This window comes from Denticeps clupeoides, unplaced genomic scaffold (genome assembly GCF_900700375.1).
Source record: "Denticeps clupeoides unplaced genomic scaffold, fDenClu1.1, whole genome shotgun sequence".
Taxonomy (NCBI): Eukaryota; Metazoa; Chordata; class Actinopteri; order Clupeiformes; family Denticipitidae; genus Denticeps; species Denticeps clupeoides.
In genome coordinates this window covers 64,830-72,490 of record NW_021629850.1, presented here as the reverse complement: position 1 = coordinate 72,490, position 7,661 = coordinate 64,830, and the positions used below count along the sequence as shown (strand labels likewise).

At 46.1% G+C, this 7,661-nt stretch overlaps 1 non-coding gene and 1 pseudogene across 1 annotated transcript; both read left to right on the top strand.

The window, feature by feature from the left end:
• Window positions 1–137: 137 nt before the first annotated feature.
• LOC114775948 (small nucleolar RNA SNORD58) lies at window positions 138–206 on the top strand. The gene has a single exon (XR_003745344.1). It is a non-coding gene; the product is annotated as a small nucleolar RNA SNORD58 (small nucleolar RNA).
• Window positions 207–3,752: 3,546 nt separating this feature from the next.
• On the top strand, window positions 3,753–5,179 carry LOC114775947 (homeobox protein Nkx-6.1-like; annotated as a pseudogene).
• Window positions 5,180–7,661: the final 2,482 nt, after the last annotated feature.

Below are 7,661 nucleotides of genomic sequence, written 5' to 3'. Positions count from 1 at the left end.
TGCCACATCGAGATGATCCTCACTGAGAAGGAGCAGATTGTGCCCAAACCCGAGGAGGAGGTTGCTCAGAAGAAGAAGGTAGAACCACATTTTTTAAAATGTCGTTAGTAGAACGTGCTGCTGAGAGCTTCATGTGGTTGCAGTGATGACCTTCTTAGGACACCTTTGGATGAATAATGAAAAGAACCCATTTCCCTCTGAGCAACCACTGAGCTCCAAGTCCTCGTGATTTAAAACGCTGCATCTGGTCGGGCTGAACCCTGTTTTTGATCTTTTCTCTGCAGGTTTCTCAGAAGAAGCTGAAGAAGCAGAAACTGATGGCACGGGAGTAAATGTAAATAAAGTGTTCGGAATCCTAAATGGTCTCGTTTGTTTTGTGTGTAGTGAAGGATGAAAACGGGCGTTTTTACAGAAGAAGAATCTGTATGAATGTCAACCCTCTTGAAGCTTGATCTGGGGGACGGGGGACGCTGTGAAGTGGTCTGGATAACTGGATTGTAGGAGGCTTAATTGCTTTAGTAATCGCTTAAGAATTCAATGTCAGTTCATCATTGCTCATCACTTCTTTTCCCTGCTAGACCAGAAAGCTGCGCTCAGGGTTAATGTGTCTTGCTCAGGGACGTTGGTAGGAAGTGGGGCTTGAACCTTTTCACTTTGTGGTCATCTGGTCCAGAAGCGGTGTGTTGCCCACCAGGCCACAACTGCCCTACATGCCCTTAATTAATTAAAAAAGCTCCGCGTAATATATTTTATTTTTTACGTGTATGAAGTAAACTACATTCTTACACAAGTGGGGAAGAAAACTGCAGATAATCGACCGTCGTCCATGCGTTCTTTACTTCAATCCAAAGCGACTTACACGAGGAAGACGCCAGCAATACGACATAAGATCCTAATATTCAACATAAGATCTGTTCCAGGAATTACAAAACCAACAAATAGTCCCTCAACTTCGTGGGAAGTGTGTTGTAATTTTGTTTTAAAATCCTACCAACACCAAGCCCTGCCCCCACGTCCCTATTACAGTAAATAGGCCATGTCTTCAAACCCTCTGTTCCATCCATGTTTGCGTTTATTATGATTTTAATGAATTTCAGACCGAACCAGTCATTCTGTTAAAAAGATACGCAGAGAATGAGTTAATAGTGACGTTGGTGACGGGATGTATCTCCTACACTCGTACCAACTCACGAATATTAACCACATTCAACATTTTGAGACCAAACATCAGTAACACGAATAAAATTAAGAATTAAGGGCTACTCCTCCGGCCGCTCCCGTTAGGGGTCACTGTCTGGCTGGCCGTACGGTTGACCTGGCAAACGCTTATCGCCGGATGCTCTTACTGACAACCCGGGCTGGGGACCAGCAGCAAGAAAGATGCTGTCTCATGCGTCCCCGAGAACCCCGCGAGATGCTGAACCAGGCTCACAAAAACATCACAACATCCGTCCCGCTCGGAACACAATGAGGGACTCTCACCGCCCCTCACACGCCCTGTTCTCCATCCTACCGTCTGGCACAAAACTGTAACCGCCAGACACGGCAAGAGCTCTCAATGCACCGCCATCACCAGAACACGGATAAACTCGACAACAATCCCCTTCCAGCCCTATACACCTGATAACATACTGAGCACTTTGCACATGTCTGTATGTCTTGTATGTCCTGAAATATCCTACATGATCTTGTCCTGCTTGTTTTGTTCATTGTACAGAAAAGTTTTACTTATAGAGATGTGAGTTAGTAGATATTTAAGTTAGTGTAGTTTAGTTTGTATATACATTTCTTTCTTTTATTTACATTTACAGCATTTACCAGACGCCCTTATCCAGAGCGACTTACAATCAGTAGTTACAGGGACAGTCAGGGTTAAGTGTCCTGCTCAGGGACATGATGGTAGTAAGTGGGGTTTGAACCTGGGTCTCCTGGTTCATAGGCGAGTGTGTTACCCGCTAGGCTACTAGCACCATTTTATGATTGCACTATGGGGGGGTCTGTGTGAAACTTTATTTCATTACACGGTATACTGTGTGTACTGTTGTTCTGACAATAAACCAGTCTTGAACCTTGAACATTTCAGCTGTGGACGGAGAGTTGCTGCTGTTGTAATTCCCACTTCCACCGCGTGGGGTCAGCAGCGCTGCACTTTTCCTCCTCCTTCCACTGACCTGCGGCTCCAGACTGGCAGCTGAAGAAAGACAGAAGAGCAAATACAAATGACGATAGTAATAAAATAACAAGTACATAACTTGATTAAATAATGCTTGAATAATAGTTGAAATCTGTATTGAAATCAGTTGAACTATGAGAGTTTGAACCATTATTCTTAAAGTCTTAGGCACCAACTGAATGGAAAACAATTATTATATAAGTTGTTAACAACGTTTTTAATGTGACTAAAAAGCCGTCACACGTTGATCAAACATTAATTTCTATGAAAAAATTATTTCATGTGTAAAGAGAAACAAATTCTGTCACCCTGTTGTTCTCTGAGCAGCAATACAATCATTTTTTCCATCTGTAGACTGAAACATCTCTAGATATGAAATTATTGCCACTTTCACCTTTTTGATTATTTGTGTGTGTCACAGCCGCTAAATTCTGTTCTTCTTGTATGCGGGTGTTTCAGTCATGTGCATCCGAAATCAGAAGGTTGCCGGTTCGAATCCGGACGGGGTGGTGGGGACACGCTGTCCCCCCGTACTGAGGACACATTTCGTTGTGACGATCACGTCGCTTTCACTCTGCTTTCCTCAGTTGCGTTAATAAATGGCGTTTGAACGCGGGTCAGTAAATGAGCAGACGGTCCCACGCCGACCCCCCCCCGACATTTACCGGTTTACTGCCCCCCCCACGCCCTACGTCAACAGACCGGCCTTCGTGGCATTTTTAAAGTTAATAACCAAACCGAAAGAGTCGTGGCACTCTTAATATTATAATAACCATAATAAAAATGTCAAATTGTGTATAATAATATTACAATAATATATTATTTTACATATAATCTAATAGTGCATTATAATATTATAGTTGTCATGTACAACACCATCGAACGAGTATTATTGTTGTTATTTTTATTAAATCTATTTTTTTTTACTATAACTACTACTAATAATAATACAGTAATTATTGGTATTATAATAAATGTTGCTGTTGTTGGTTTGCCGAATTAGTAAAATCGAGTGTCACGTTTGAAATCTTCATTAAACGTTAATAATTTACGTTTTTAAACGTTTTTAAAAATAAAGGTTTTTTACGTTGTCATTTCTTCTAAAAAATACTCCTGAATCCGGAGTTGATCTGGGGAACAGAACCAGACCCGAACCAGACCCGAACCGGACCCGACTTTTAGTTGCGGGGTCACGTGACCATTAATAAAAAAAAAAAACACATACAGAGAAGATCACAAATTGACTCCATCGATTTTGTCCCGTTTCTTCTTCTTCTTCTTCTTCTTCTTTTTTTGTTGAATAGCGGCGACGTGAAAAGGCGCGGCCGACGGAAGGCGCCAATGGGAGCTCAGTTCCCGCCACGTCACGCGCGCGCGCGCCCCGCGCCCCTATACTTCCCGCGCCGCGCGCTGCAACTTCGGAGCGTCGTTTCTTCCCCCCCCCAGATCTCTCCATCTCTCCATCTCTCCATCCCGGCGGCGGCGGCGGCGGAGCTGACCGGGTCATGGCGCCTCCCTCCCCGCGGCGCGGCGCTGGCTGTTAGTACCGAGGCGGCCCGCTGCCGGGGGAAAGTTGGCGATGTTAACCGCGGGACAGATGGACGCTTTTCTGCTCGGGACCCCGCCCCTCGCAGCGCTGCACAGCATGGCCGAGATGAAGACCCCCCTGTACCCGGCGTACCCCCAGGCCCCGTCCGCCTCTCCCGCCGCCACGTCCCCCAACCCCGGCGGCATCCCGGTCTCCTCTCCTGGGATTAAGACGGCGGGACTGTCCCTGTCCCTCGGGTCCCCGCACCAGTGCTCGGCGGCGACCCCCCACGGAATAAACGACATCCTGAGCCGCCGGCGGCGGCGGCGGCGGCGGCGGCGGCCGCGACCTCCTCGGCCGGGATTCTGACCGCGCTGCCCCGCTTCGGCAGCCTGAGCCCGCCGCCCCCACCGGGACTCTACTTCAGCCCGGGCGGCGGCGGCGGCGGCGGCGGCGGCGGCGGCCGCGGCCCGGTACCCCAAACCCCTGACCGAGCTGCCGGGCAGGACCCCCATCTTCTGGCCGGGGGTCGTGCAGGGCGCCCCGTGGAGAGACGCCCGCTTCAGCTGCTCGGCCCGTGAGTCTCTCCCGCTGTACCCCGGAAGCGGCTTGTCGGGGCGCATTAAACACGCGCTCTTGTCCCCCGCAGACCCCAGCTCCGTCCTGCTGGACAAGGACGGCAAGCGGAAGCACACGCGGCCCACCTTCTCCGGACAGCAGATCTTCGCGCTGGAGAAGACGTTCGAGCAGACCAAGTACCTGGCGGGACCGGAGCGGGCGCGCCTGGCCTACTCGCTGGGCATGACCGAGAGCCAGGTCAAGGTGAGAGGTCAACCCCCCCCCAGCCCCCCATTCACCCCACACAGGCTGACCGGCGACGCCGCTTCGTCCCCAGGTCTGGTTCCAGAACCGCAGGACCAAGTGGCGGAAGCGACACGCGGCGGAGATGGCGTCCGCCAAGAAGAAGCAGGACTCGGAGACGGAGCGGCTGAAGGGCGCGTCGGAGAACGAGGAGGAGGAGGAGGACGAAGACTACAACAAGCCGCTGGACCCCAACTCGGACGACGAGAAGATCGCGCAGCTGCTGAAGAAGCGCAAGCGACCCACGCGTCGGAGGGCGACAGCTCGTAGACATTCCCGGGACACGTTCCCGGGGACACGTTCCCGGGGACACGTTCCCGCTCCCGTCCCGACCTGTAAATAACGACGTGAGTTGTGTCGAATAGAAATTCTATCGCTGTGAATATTTATGTGTAAAATAAGTTTTTTTTTGTACAGGAAAGGGGGGAAAAATCGCTTTTTTAACGAACCCGTCTGACTGCGTTAGAAACCATTTCTGTCATAATTATCATCATCATCAAAACTAATGTTCTCCTGGATGAAGATATATAATTTTAAAAATATATATATTTCGGCACATTTTCCCATAAATTCTATTTCTCGGCGTTGCAGATCGGCCGATATCATTTCATGAGTAGATGAGAAAAATAAAAACCCGCATCCTGTAACAACTGGGATCTATTTGTAATATAAATGCATTCGTGTCGTCATAATTCCCATACGACTCTTTAATTTATATGATTTTACGTTTGTAACGGTGACACGCGCATTGCAGGCTCATGTATTGCACTTTTATTTAATAAAGTCATTTTGATCACTGTTTTAAACTGACTGTAGCCCCGAAGACGAACGCTCAGTGGTTTTATTATTATTTTTTATCTTTAAAAAATTTCCGCACATTTTCAGATAATTTTATTTAAGTTAATATTCTTTTTTTTTTTAAACCACAATCTGCTGAATCGATAGAATGCCTTTGGATAAAGCGACTGTTTACGCGGGGAATTCTTCTTCTTCTTAATATTATTATGACGATTTGTGCTGACGTGTAAAAAATATTTTAGTAAGTTTTGTTAGAAAAGTTTGCTGCTCTTGTTGTCGGATTGATTGATAATATTTCACTCATCTGATCCGTCCCGCCATCTTCAGGACCGATATTTCACGACGGATTATTATTATTATTTTATTTCTATTTTTTTATTTCTGTTTTTTAATCGGTTTTAAAAACGAGCTCACACCGAGTGTACATTACATTCTCAACGTTCATGGAATAAAAAAAAATTAATTACAGAAACGAGGGTCGAATTTCAGTGAATTCCGTTCTCTAAACGTTTTTTTTTCCCCAAATTTAGAACAGAACTTAATAAATGATATAAATAAATTGAAATGCATGTCACGTTGAGTCCGAACCCATAAGAAGCTGTGGAGGTTGCTGGAGAAGTTCTACATTTTGGGGATGAATTTGGATCTGAAGGCAGGAGGAACGTCGCGATGTTCATTTCACATTTCAATTAGGCGGAATAAATTAGTACCATTCCTCCCTCTCTCGATATGTATCGAAAAATGCTATATAACAAAAAATATATTTCAATCGCTAAATTACACGAGGCCATTTCAATTGTTTTGTCAGCAATAAAAAAAAGAATTTCCCCGTTATTGTTTTTCTTCTTTTCCAGTTTTCCGCGAAACGAAAAAGTAAAAGTGCGTCACACCGATACCAGCCAGTCCTTCAGCCAGAGCTGAACATCGGATCGTAATCGTCAGCGAATCGGGGAGAAAATCGATGCGAAATGTAACCGCTTCATCTGTTCCAGCGGCTCGGTTTTAGTTTATTATGGGGTCGCGGGTACATTTCCATGGCAACCCCAGTGGAGTCTGGCCACGGGTTATCAATTACTTTCGTGAGAAAAGGTGAATTAAACGAACGCAACAATCTGTCCCCAAAAACGAATTCTAAGCGAATTCTGCGACGTTTTCGATGTGGCGGAGCTCATTAGAACAAAATAAAATCTTTTTATAATTTTTTGAAATTTAATTTCAGGTTGCAGTTTAATTTCTGGTGTGACTGTCTGCTTGTGCATTTTTCATGTTTCCTTTGGTGCTTTCGAAATAAATGCCAACGAAACCAGCTGATGGTCCATCTGAGTTTATTGTTGGTTATAAAGGGGACACGGCGTGTAACAGGTGCGACAGCCGCCTTCTGACCTTCTGGAGATGTGGGGACTGGCTCCAGGCCCCACCAGGGCCACCACCAGGGCCACCATGCTACTGATGCTGCTGATGCTGCTTGTCATTCCGCCAGCTGCTGGCCTTCCATTCCTGTCAAATGCTTCGCCAGTAAGACCACGTAACATCACAGTCACTTAACCGGTCTTACCTCTCCAAACGGGGATCCATCACAAAACCTGGCCTGGCCGATGCTGCCCACCGCTTTGACCATCACAGAGACCAATGGATGATTTATTTAAGACCTGATTTATTTTTGAAATATTGGAAAAGTGATTAAAAAACCTGATTAAAAAACATGGTAAAAGCTCCTCAGTGGGTCCACACTCCTATTGACACTTATTATTCAACATTCACATTTATTTGAGAAAGAACCCCAGGCACCTTGGAGACAAACCCCTGTGTGTTGGTTCCCGGGTTCAACACAAGCACTCATAAGCAGGGGAGACGTCTGCATTAAACTGACTGGACCTCTTCTTGGGTTTGTGGGTAAACAAACCCTTCACCTCCTGGATGGATTTTGGATAAATTCTTGTAGATATATAGCCATGATGCCACAATAGAATAGTCACACCATTTATCTCGTGAGAACGTCTTTTACAGACTCAGAAAAGTGCTGCTAGTTTGTGTCCGGAGGGGGGAGAACTGCCCACCCAGCTCTACTTTCTGACCACCAAAAGATGAACTTCAATGATGCGTTCATACACAAAGTTTAAGAAGGTTGCACACACACGCCTTGTTGCCAGACACCTGATGGTTTCAGCTTAAAATTCTCCGTAAATGTGGCAAAACTCACACAAAGCTGATGAAAGTAATGTTTGACTGTTAATACTGAACATACTTACATCGGAAATGGGTTCCTCAATACCTATTCTCAACATGCAATTTTGCTCAATC